The sequence below is a fragment of the Meriones unguiculatus genome, chromosome 14 (assembly GCF_030254825.1).
Source record: "Meriones unguiculatus strain TT.TT164.6M chromosome 14, Bangor_MerUng_6.1, whole genome shotgun sequence".
Taxonomy (NCBI): Eukaryota; Metazoa; Chordata; class Mammalia; order Rodentia; family Muridae; genus Meriones; species Meriones unguiculatus.
In genome coordinates, this window is record NC_083361.1 from 46,742,876 (window position 1) to 46,755,791 (window position 12,916).

A 12,916-nucleotide genomic window follows, 5' to 3' on the forward strand; every position below is an offset into this window, starting at 1 on the left:
ATAACATATATTTACTCTTATGAGTTATACCCCTAAGCATACATTACTGAGGGTGTTATTAAGGAAGTGTGCTCTCAAGGGCTCTGTAAGGAAGAGGAAACAGAGCAGGAAAAATAAATGTATTACTTCTGCTGTCTGTCATTATAATCCTGAAGACAATAAAAATAAAAGATATATATTGTGGCTCACTGGTTTGAGGTTGCAGTTCATATAAGGGTGGGTCAATTGCTTCCATGTCTGCACGAGAGCTGAATACCCTTGCTGGAGCATGAAGACCAATATATGCTTTTTGTGACTACAAAGAACAAGGGTAAAAGAATAAACCCCAGTCCCGTGCAAGCACATCTCCAATAACATGAAGCTCTTCCGCTAGGCCCCACCTCCAATCTACCACCTCCTAACAGTGTTACCTTGTGGCAAAAACATTAACACACCAGTTTTGTAGGACACTCAATACTCCCATTATGGCAGCGAAGGAACAAAGCAAATTTAGACAAGGCCCAGGACTTGTCTTTGTGTGAGGCAAGATCAGTGAGTATGTCCTGCACCAATGAATTCTTGGCCACATATTGAGATTTGATCTTAGATACTCTTGAAGCCAGATGTTGGAGCCATGGTCCCTAGCTACAGGAAACAACTTTGTTCCCCACATATTCCTATCCAGTCATGTATCTCCATGGGACCAGAACAGTGGGGTTATACAGGAACTGAAAATTCTGGAACTATTACTCAACATAGTACTTTCCTTCTCTGATCTTCTCAGGTACTATCACAGTGACAGAAAGTTTGCATACCAAGGATTCCTAGGGAGATGAATTCTCCAAGACTCTCTAATCAAGATGTCACAAATCTTCAAGGAGCTCTCTAGCCTTTTTCTCAGCAGTTGCAAGAAGAAAGATGTACTGAAGCTAGTATTGACACTCTTAACAAGCACACCCACAGGGAAAGAACGTGGTAATAAACTCATCTTAAAGGTTCTGGATGTGCATCTGATATTTGGATTTGCAGACTTCTGAACTAGGACTGATAGGAATGACATAGCACAGGAGGGTGCTGAGCCCTCTGTACTGGTACTGTGTGGGCTCAATGCAAGTGTCTAATTCAGCTTTCTATCACTGTGGCAATGTAAAACAATCTGTTTAAGCTGAAAGTAAGAAAGTTCATTTCAGCTCACAGTTTCAGAGACTTCGGTGAATGGTCATGTGACCTAATTGTTATAGACCTGGGAATAGACAGAACAAAATGGTTAATGAATACAGCAAAGGCAAGTTTAGATTTTGGTGGCCAGTATCTAAATGGAGTGGAGAGGGGCCAATATGTCCATAACACCTTCAAAGGCATACCTGCAGTGATATAACTTCTTGCCATGAGTTACTGGGTGTGCCACCAGTTCACTAGAAAAGACATACTAGTTCCTTTTCTGTTTCTGTGATAAAATACTATGACCAACTGTAAGGAAGAGTTTATTTTGGCTTATGGGTCCAGAGAATCCACAAATGATAAAAGAAGAAAAGACTGCCCCAAGTCCTCTGCATGAGCATCCCAGTGACATGAAGATCTTCCACGAGGTCCCATTTCCCATTTACCACCTTCACTTTCCTATGGAAAGGAAGACATAGCAACAGAGTGTTGGCTGATCACATTTCATCTGCACACAGGCAATAAAAAAATAAACAGTAAGTATGATGAGGATATAAATCCTCAAAGTCCACTTGTACCTTCTTAAGGTCCCATAACCTCCCCAAACAGCACCACCAACAGAGCATTCAAATATCTAAGCCTATGAGGAGTATGGGGAACTTTCACATTCTAACTACCACTGGCTGGGGACCTGGCATTCAGTACCCGGACCTTTCAAGGATATCTAAGATCTGAACCACAACACCAACCATCTAGGATCTGGCCTATGTATGCTAAAGATCTTTCTAGTTCATCGTGAATAGGAGGTTGTGAGCTTGTATATAGGTAATGTAACAATAAGTATAGAACAGAACCTGAGTTATTCTTAAAGCATCCTATTTTTTTTTCTTTTTTGTGAACAATTCTGGTATTTGGAAAACTCTTACCTATTTCTGTTGCCCAGTAGATGTTCAAGTTCTCTTTCAGACTTAAAATCTAAAATTCCCTATGTGCTGGTTTATGTCAGTATGACACAGTCCAGTGTTATCTCGGAAGAGGAACCTCAGTTGAGAAAATATCTCCATGAGATTTCTTTTTTTAATTAAATTTTTATTTTTTATATTAATTACAGTTTATTTACTTTGTAACACAGCTGTAGACCCCTTCCTCCCCTCCCAATCCCATCCTGGCTCCCTCATCTCCTCCTATGCCCCTCTCCAAGTCCATGGATAGGGGAGGTCCTCCTCCCCTTGCATCTAACCCTAACTTATCAGGTCTCATCAGAACCGGCTGCATCGTTAGCTCCATCAGATTTCTTATAGGCAAGTGTGAAGGGTATTTCTTAATGAATGACTGATGTGGAAGGGCCCAGAAAACAGCAAGGTTTATCATCCCTGGATGAGTGGACCTTGGTTCTATAAGATAGTAAACTGTGGGCGGGGGGAGCAAAGCTGGAGAGCAAGCCAGTAAGCAGCTCCTTTCCATGGCCTCTGATTCAGTTCCTATCTCCAACTTCCTGCTTTGACTTTCTGCCTTGATTTCCTTCAGTGAAGTATGAAATAAGGCACATAAGCCAAATAAACCCTTTCTTCTCCAAATTGGTTTTGGTCAGTGTTTTTGTCATAGCAACAGAAAACAAATTAACATTCCAGCATTTTTCGATTTCTTTACTTCTGGGAAGTTCCAAGCAGCATCTTAGTTGCAGCATTTCTAAGATGAGTGGAATAAGGGTGGAGTCTACATTGGCCACTGAAATCCAAGTGAATATATTTATTTATTTGTTTTGCATGTACATGCATGTATGTTTGTAGACACAAAACATATGCTACCATGTGTATGTGGAGGTCAGAGGACAATTTGAGGGAATCAGTTCTTTATTTCCAACAGGAGTTTATTGGAATTGAGTTCAGGTCATGATACTAATCAGCAAAAGTAACTTTATCCACTGAGCCATTTCACTGATGGCAAGAAAACGTGTTTTGTAACTGAAGTAATGTCCCCTATTTGCTAATAACCCTCTCAGTCATTGTCCTTAAGTAAAACTAAGATTAGCAATATTTTACTGCTAGTAAGACTAGCAGTATTTTGTTATAAGAGTCTTGAGCATCCTGTCTTTGTCTAGGTACCTTTCCATGTGGGGGCATTTGCCGTTAGACACGGAACTGTAGCAGAAGACTATGCAATAGAGAAACAAGTGTGCAGAGTGATGTATGTAAAAGATCAGGTGTCTTAGTAAGAGACCTAAGAATTAAGAATTAGTCCTGTTAGGCCACAGAGGAGGGCTTTGCAGCCAGTCCTGAAGATACCTGATAAAACAGGATCAGATGAATGGGGAGGAGGTTCCCCCCATCAGTGGACTTGGAAAGGGGCACGGTGGAGATGAGGGAGGGAGGGAGGGACTCGGAGGGAATGAGGGATGGGGACACGGCTGGGATACAGAGTTAATAAAATGTAACTGATAAGAAAAAAATAAAATTAAAAAAAAGAATTAGTTTTTTGAGTTATTGATTTAAAGTTTAAAGCACAAGCCAAGGCCAGACAGGTAGAAACATATTCAGCCAGCTGCTGGGAGGAACCAGCCTTACTGCGTTTTTTTCCTTTCCATTAGAGATACAGTTGCTAGGACACCAGCTCAGATTTCCCCTCTCCCCTAGGAGAGCCAAGCAAGGGAAACCATTAATGGTTTGCAGGCCTTCCCACATCCAATCAGATCAAAATGCAACATCTCCTTTTGTGTTTCAACCAATAGAAGCTTGCCAGGCAGGAATTCCCCTGCTTTGGGTATGTTGGGAGGGACTGGGACCTTTAAATCACCCACCAACCCTGAGCACAGGTGCTCTGCTCTCAACCGCTGTGTTGGGGAGGGTGTGAGCCTGAGCTCTAGCTTATAACCAAAAGATCCTCATGTGTTTTGCAATGGACTCAACTCATGGTGGTCTCGTGGGGGGGATGTCTCACAATCTAGGCATAACATGAGGAAGACTGGTAGTACTTTGAACATAGGCCACATTAGCACATAAGCACATGTTCAGGAAAAGCTGATGGTCTCTAAAGGTAGGAGAAGGTGGTGCTACATAAATAACCTAGGAAGAGTGGGCATGCTGTAGGCCTGAGATTTTTCAGCATCAGATTTGTCTGTCCCTGCTCACTAACCAGCTTCCATTCTCAGAGTACCTTTTTCTTTCTTACTAAAATGCTCTTTATATTTCTACCACTGATTAAAAGACCCTGGCCCAGTTCTTGTTTCCAATCACAAAAACCTGGAAATCTCAATGTCTTCTCATCACACTTTGATTTACACCTACTCTGGAACCACCAGTTTCCCTAACAACTCCCATAGAGATAATAGCTTTTTCTGGTGCTAAGCTGATCTCCCAAATCTAAAATACAAACCTTATACTGAAATTAAATAGTCAAGCAGCTATTTATTCAAAGTATTTTGCCACAAGACAGTAAGCCAAGTCAACATACATCAAAGGGTCTCAGCACTCAGATGAAAGGGAAAATATCAAACACTGGCTGTTTTAATTTTTCATTGCAAAATATAAAATTACAAAAATAGCAGCTAGATCCTGTATACCGCTCACTCCATTCGCCCCAGTGATTACATTTTACATAACAATAGAATGAAGTGCTCCTGCTGGGCAGGAACGGAGACTCAGCCTAAGCAAAGAACACCTGCTCTTACTGCAGGGTGGAGCTGCAATTTTTCTTGGTGCTTAGCAGAAATTGTTATCTAAAACTTGATGGTCAGAAGCTCTATTTTGCCAGGAGCTCGCTTTCCTGGCATTGGAAGTTAAGACCATGTTTGTGTTCACCCCCTTTTACAAAGGAGGACTAGGTGTGTAAAAGTCATTGGAGGAAGTGAGCATCTGACTGACAGTCCTCAGTTCCTGAAGTTATGAGCAGCTCTGCTTTTCTTTCTCTTATTTTCAGGGTCTTGCATTTGTTATACATATGTCTGATGGTGGGAGGGTCATCTGCTCTTATAGTAAATATAGAAAATTGTGTCTGTTCCATCTTGGCCCAGAAGTGACAGCCTCCCAGACTAGCTCTCTCTATACCTAGATATTTAATTTCTCTAAGAAGATTTTTTTTTTAAGGAGGAAAGGATTACCTTTGAGACAGTGTAAAATGTCCAGCATCACTTTTTAAAAGGCTGGGGCTCAAGCCACCAGGCTTTCACATGCTGGGCAAGCCCTCTAAAACTAAGCCACGCCTGTAACCCCCAAAGTACATTTAAAAATACCAAGGCATTAGTTATTGTGACAAATATTATCATGTAGTCCATAATGTGAAACAGAGCATTTGACCCCGCATGCTACCTCTTCCTCCAGCTCCCTGACCTCCACACTGACTCTGAATATCATGAGTATCAAAGCCATTCTCTCAATTGATATTCCTTTCTACTATTAACATTGAGTCTAACCGCACTCATATTATAATGATAACAGTATAAAGAAAGTGCAGTATTACCAAATGTTTTAAGCCTTTCACTGAACCTGTTTAAGTGTTCAACTTCTCTTCTTTCTGCCTTCTTCCACCTTGAACCATGACAGATACCCATAAGACTTAAGACCAGAACAAATGCCCCACTGTGGGAACTGCAATAGTCAAAGTTTCTGTGAATTAATGGTTATTTCTATATAGCTCTTTTAAATAAATCTCTTTCATCTATCTAAAGAGAAATTTAAAAATAAATGTTTCTCTAATGTAATCTGATGAGGATTTAAAAAGTTAAAATCATACAAGGAGTTATGTTAGGAAATAGCATATGATAAGGTCCTTGCACTGATGACTTGCTGACAGCAAAAGGACATCACATATTTATGATTGGCTAGCTTCCTCCTGGAACAGGCAGATGTTACATGCTTTCAAGTAAGATGCAATGAGAGTGCCCATCATCTATATAGCAGTCTTCCCTGAAGGGTTAATACTGACTCTAAAAAGTCATCTAGTTACAACTGCAGTGAACAGGACATGGCAGTCATGGATGAACACATTAAAATTTCAACAAAAAGAAACACTGTAAGACCAGACGACTAAAAACTGTAGGTGATAGTTCTTTCAATCTCCAAAGAATGGATATCCTAAGTGGAAAAGGCATAATAAAGCATAAGATTTTTATTTAAATTTATTTTTATAATTTATTTACTTTGTATCCTGATTGTATCCCCTTCTCATTTCCTTCCAGTCCCTCCCCTTCCCAATTCCACTCCCCTAGTCCTCAGAAAGTGGGACTCCTCCCCTACCATCTGACCTCAACCTATCAAGTCTCAGCAGGATTGCCTGCATCTTCTTCTGTGTCCTGACAAGGCCACCCCACCAGCTTAAAGTGATCAAAGATCAGACAACAGAGTCCACTTCAGAGACAGTCCCTCCTCCTTTAACTAGGGGACCCACATGGAGACTGAGCTGCCTATTGGAGATGTCTGAGCAAAGGATCTAGGTCCTCTCCATGCATGGTACTTGGTTGGTGCAAACATTTTTGTAGGGGCCCCTGGGTCCCGGTTTTTTGTCTCCTTGAGGGGTTCCTGTCCCCTCTGGGTACTTATATCCTCTTACTTTTTTATAAAACACCTTGCTCTCTGCAAAAAGTTTGGCTGTGAGTCTCACCATCTAAAGCATAAGTTTTTAAATACTGAACTCCTAAAAGTTCATTGATGGGAAAACACATTGATGTTTTGGAGTAAAATTCAGCATGTTGTGCAAATCAGATAACTCAAGAATTATTATTAAATTTACGAACAACAACAAAAACAAAAGAATATTGAAAGCTGCAAGGGAAAAAGTTTGCCACATATAAAGGCAGACCTATCAGAATTACAGCTGACTTCTCACCAGAAACTCTAAAACAAGAAAGGCCTGGGAAGATATCTTCCAGACCTTACGAGAGCACTGATTTGTGCCCTGATGACTATACCCAGCAAAACTTTTAATCACCATACATAAAGAAAACAAGATATTCCATGACAAAAATAAATTTAAACAATATGTATCCACAAATCCAGCCTGACAGAAACTTCTAGGGAGAAAATTCAAACCCTAAGAGGAAAATTACATGTAGAAACAGAAGGAACATTACCAAATTCATTCTATGAAACCACAGTCACCTTGGTACCTAAACCACAAAAAGACCCAACAAAAAAAGAAAACTTCAGACTTATCTCTCTAACGAACATTGATGCAAAAATACTCAATAAAATACTTGCAAACCGAATCCAAGAACACATCAAAGATATATCATCCACCATGACCAAGTAGGCTTCATCCCAGGCATGCAAGGGTGGTTCAACATACGGAAATCCATCAATGTATTCCACCACATAAACAAACTGAAGGAGAAAAACCACATGATCATCTCCTTAGAAGCCGAAAAAACATTTGACCAAGTCCAACACCCATTCATGTTTAAAGTCTTGGAGAGATCAGGGATACAAGGCACATACCTAAACATAGAAAAGGCAATATACAGCAAGCCTATAGCCAACATCAAACTCAATGGAGAGAAACATAAATCAATCCCACTGAAATCAGGGACAAAACAAGGCTGCCCACTCTCTCCATACCTCTTCAACATAGTACTTGAAGTCCTAGCCAGAGCAGTAAGACAACTAAAGGAGATCAAGGGGACACAAATTAGGAAAGGAAGAGGTCAAAGTGTCACTATTTGCAGATGATATGATAGTATACATGAGCGACCCCAAAAATTCAACCAGAGAACTCCTCCAGCTGATAAACACCTTCAGCAAAGTGGCAGGATACAAAATCAACTCAAAAAAATCAGAAGCCCTCCTGTATACCAAAGACAAAAGGGCCGAGAAAGAAATAAGGGAAACATCACACTTCACAATAGCCACTATTCACATAAAGTACCTTGGGGTGACACTAACCAAGCAAGTGAAAGACCTGTTTGAGAAAAACTTCAAGTCTCTGAAGAAAGAAATTGAAGAAGATATCAGAAGATGGAAAGATCTCCCGTGCTCATGGATTGGTAGGATTAACATTGTGAAAATGGCCATCCTGTCAAAAGCAATCTACAGATTCAATGCAATTCCCATCAAAATACCAACTCAATTCTTTACAGACCTTGAAAAAAAAGATTCTCAGCTTCATATAGAGCAACAAAAAACCCAGAATATCCAAAAAGATCATGTACAACAACAGATCATCTGGAGGTATCTCCATCCCCGATCTCAAGCTGTACTACAAAGTAATAGTAATAAAAACTGCATGGTATTGGCATAGAAACAGAAAGGAGGATCAATGGAACCTCATAGAAGACCCAGAAATACACCCACACACTTATGAATACTTGATTTTTGACAAAGAAGCCAAAACCATTCAATGGAAAAAAGATAGCATCTTCAACAAATGGTGCTGGTCCAACTGGATGTCTACATGCAGAAAAATGAAAATAGATCTATATTTATCACCCTGCACAAAACGAAAGTCCAAGTGGATCAAAGACCTCAACATAAAACCAGATACTCTAAATCAGTTAGAAAAAAAAAAAAAGTGGGGCACAGCCTAGAACTCATTGGCACAGGAGACAACTTCCTGAACAGAACACCAACAGTACAGGCTCTAAGAGCAACAATCAATAAATGGGACCTCATGAAAATGAAAAGCTTCTGTAAGGCAGAGGACACTGTCATCAAAACAAAACGAATGCCTACAGACTGGGAAAGAATCTTCACCAACCCTTTATCTGACAGAGGGCTAATATCCAGTATATAGACAGAACTAAAGAAGCTGAAAAGCAACAAACCAAGTAATCCAATTAAAAAATGGGGAACAGAGCTAAACAGAGAATTCTCGAAAGAGAAATATCAAATGGCAGAGAAACACTTAAAGAAATGCTCAAAGTCATTAGCCATTAGAGAAATGCAAATCAAAACGACCCTGAGATTTCACCTTACATGCATCAGAATGGCCAAGATGAAAAACTCAAGTGACAACACGTGCTGGAGAGGTTGTGGAGAAAGGGGAACCCTCCTCCATTGCTGGTGGGAATGTAAACTGGTACAACTACTTTGGAAGTCAATCTAGCACTTACTCAGAAATTAGGAATAATGCTTCCTCAAGACCCAGCTATACCACTGCTAGGTATATACCCAAAATTTGCTCAAGTACACAACAAGGACATTTGCTCAACCATGCTTGTAGCAGCTTTATTTGTAATATTCAGAACCTGGCAACAACCCAGATGTCCATCAACAGAGGAATGGATACAGAAATTGTGGTATTTTTACACAATGGAATACTACTCAGCAATCAAAAATGAGGAAATCATGAAATTTTCAGACAAATGGTGGGATCCAGAAAAGATCATTCTGAGTGAAGTATCCCAGAAGGAGAAAGACAAGCATGGTATATACTTGCTTATATAGACCTACAAGATATGATAAACATAATGAAGTCTATACACCTAAAGAAGATAAACAAGAAAGTAGACATGGAAAGTAGAAAGTAGACAAGAAAGCAGCATTTCAAAAAAGCAAATAATTCTTGTTGGCTACAAAATCCCCATGACGTGTACATGACATTTTTTTTTTAAGATTTATTTATTGTGTAGACAGTGTTCTGCCTGCATGGAGAAGAGGGCATCCGATCTCATTATAGATGGTTGTGAGCCACCATGTGGTTACTGGAAATTGAACTCAAGACTTTTGGAAGAACAGCCAGTGCTCTTAACTTCTGAGCTATCCCTCTAGTTCCTGTACATGACATCTTTTCATATCACTTGAATAAAGGTTTGTGGAAGTCTTCCTTCTGTTCATACAAAGAGCAGAGAGTTATCCTTAATTGATTTGTGTATCCTGAACATCTCATACATTTACAGTTTTACTGTAATACATACATACATTTACTGTGTAATACCAATGAGAAATTATATATTTTCAGAACGAAAGAACTGGACCCCAGAGATGCTGTATCAAACTTGACAGGATTCATTCCTCAGCATGCTGAGATGTTGACACATCTGTTCCAGCATCCTGCATGTTCCAGCATTCTGCTTGTTCCAGCCTCACCTGCATCATTTGCTGTTCCTCATCAAAGCCTGCTCCCAAGAGAGCTTTGAAGAAAGCTACTAATCTCAGTTGGGCCAGCATTTCAGACTAAACAGAACTTCGACTAAGCCTGAAATTTCTCAACATTCAAAGACTAGTTCACAAATGTTAATGCTAGACTCATTAAACATTTTTCTCAATTTCTTTTGGATTCAAAAATCCAAACAGGATTTCTTCATGCCCAAAAATCAGCTATGAGAAATCCATGAAAACAACATCCAATTTCCCTTAAGGGGTGGGTAGGTGTTTTGTTGTTGGTGGTTTTGTTTTGTTTTGTTTTTTGTTTCAACCAAAATTAATCAAAAGAGATGGAGAAGGGCATTTCATACTCATCAAAGTAAAAATACATGAAGATGACATCTCAATTCTGAACATCTCTTCCCCAAATGCAAGGGCACCCACATTTGTAAAAAAAGAAACATTACTAAAGTGTAACTCACACAACAAAGCCCACACATTAATAATAGGAGACTTTGGTGCTGTAGGAGGCTTCTCCGAGCCTGGTACTCCACATTGTGCACTGGCAGTTTCAAACTCCAAGATGGCAACACTAAGGACCAGTTGATTGTGAATCTTCTTAAGGAAAATCAGGCCCCCCCCAGAACAAGTTTACAATCTTTGGGGTTGGTGCTGTTGGCATGGCTTGTGTCATCAGTATCTTAATGAAGGACTTAAAAGAAGAGCTTGCCCTTGTTGATGGCATGGAAGACAAACGGAAGAAAAAGATGATGGATCTCCAGCATGGCAGCCTTTTCCTTAGAACACCAAAACTTTTCTCTGGCAAAGACTACAGTGTGACTGCAAATTCCAAGCTGGTCATTATCACAGCGGGGGCCTGTCAGCAAGAAAGAGCTGACTCATTTTGGTCCGGTGAAACACAAACATCTTCAAGTTCATCATTCCCCATGTACAGTCCAAACTGCAAGCTGCTCGTTGTTTCCAACCCAGTGGATATCTTGACCTACGTGGCTTGGAAAATAAGTGGTTTTCCTAAAAACTGAGTCATTGGAAGTGTTTGCAATCTGGATTCCTCTAGTTACCTAATGGGAGAAAGCTGAGATTTCACCTACTAATCTTTCATGGATGGGTACTAGGGGAGTATGGAGACTCCAGTGTGCCTGTGTGGAGTGGCATGAATGTTGCCCATGTCTTCCTGAAGAAACTGAACCCAGACCTGTGCACGGACACAGACAAGGAACAGTTGAAGGAGATTCACAAGAAGGTGGTTGACAGGGCCTATGAAGTGATCAGACTGAAGGGTTATACATCTTGGGACATTCATCTTTCTGTAGCAGTTGGCTGAGAGCATAATGAAGAATATTAGGTGAGTGAACCCAATTTCCACCATGATTAAGGGTCTCTATGGGAACAAGGATGATGTCTTCCTCAATGTCCCATGTATCCTGAGACAAAATGGAATCTCGGATGTTGTGGAGGTGACTCAGACTCCTGAAGAAGAGGCCTGCCTGAAGAAAAGTATAGACATGCTCTGGGGGATCTAGAAAGAGCTGTAGTTCTAAAGTCTCCCGATGTCCTAGCACTTCATTGTCCAGGCTGCAGCAGGGTTTCTATGGAAACTACACACTGTCTCCTCATCTGAGCTGTGGTTAGTGCTACTGTGTTCATGTGTTCTTGGAAAAACCTCAGTTCCCACAGCTCTACCCTGATGCTGATTCGTGCTTGTATAGTGGTAACCTGGTTAGTGTGACAGTCCACTGTCTCTGAGACACACTGCCAATATGATCCTGTGAGCCTGCTGTGTCACTGTGCTGTGCACTCTCACCAGAAATGCCTAGGCCAGCAAGATTAGTCATAACCCAGCTCCAGTGTGCAAGTCCATTATGCATATCTTGTACATAACTCTTCTCAAGGATATTATTCTGTATTATATGCATCTTAGTGTACATTGCAATATTATGTAAAATAAGATCTGCATATGGATGATGCAAACAATTACCCAAGTGTCATGTCAATGAAAACACCAAATAAACCTTGAACAGTGAAAACAAAAATAGTAAGAGACTTCAATACCTCTCACCAATCACTGAGATGCAAATTAAACAGAGAAATTATGAAACTAACCAACGTTATGTGTCAATTAGACCTAACAGGTGTCTACAGAACATTCCATCCAAACACAAAAGAATATACTTTCTTCTAAGCACATTTTGGAAACTTCTCCAAAATTGACCACATACTTCATATGAAGCAAGCCTTAACAAATACAAAATTGAAATAACACCTTGTGTTATATCAGACCACCATGGATTACAGCTCTACTTCAACAACAACAGGAACAAAAAATGACTACAAACTAATGGAAACTGAACAACTCTCTACTTACTGACCACTGAGTCAGGGAGGAAAAAAGAAAGAAATAAAAGACTTTCTAGAATTCAATGAAAATGCAGGCACAACATACCCAAACTTATGGGACACCATAAAAGCAGTGATAAGAGGAAAATTCATAGTACTAAGTGCCTTCATAAAGAAAGTGGAGAGAGCTCATACTAGCAACTTAACAGCTCATCTGAAAGCTCTAGAAAAAAAGGAAGCAAACACACCCAAGAGGAAGCAACTGCAGTAAATAGTCAAACTCAGGGATGAAATCAAAGAGAACAGAAACAAAGAGAACAGTATAAAAAATCAACAAAACCAAGAGCTGCTTCTTTGAGAAAATCAAGAAGATACACAAACTCTTAGCCAAACTAACTAGAAGACAG

At 40.1% G+C, this 12,916-nt stretch overlaps 1 pseudogene; it reads left to right on the forward strand.

Annotated features, from left to right (window-relative positions):
* The first annotated feature begins 10,810 nt into the window (after positions 1 to 10,810).
* LOC110558827 (L-lactate dehydrogenase A chain-like) lies at positions 10,811 to 11,707 on the forward strand (annotated as a pseudogene).
* The last annotated feature ends 1,209 nt before the right edge of the window (positions 11,708 to 12,916 follow it).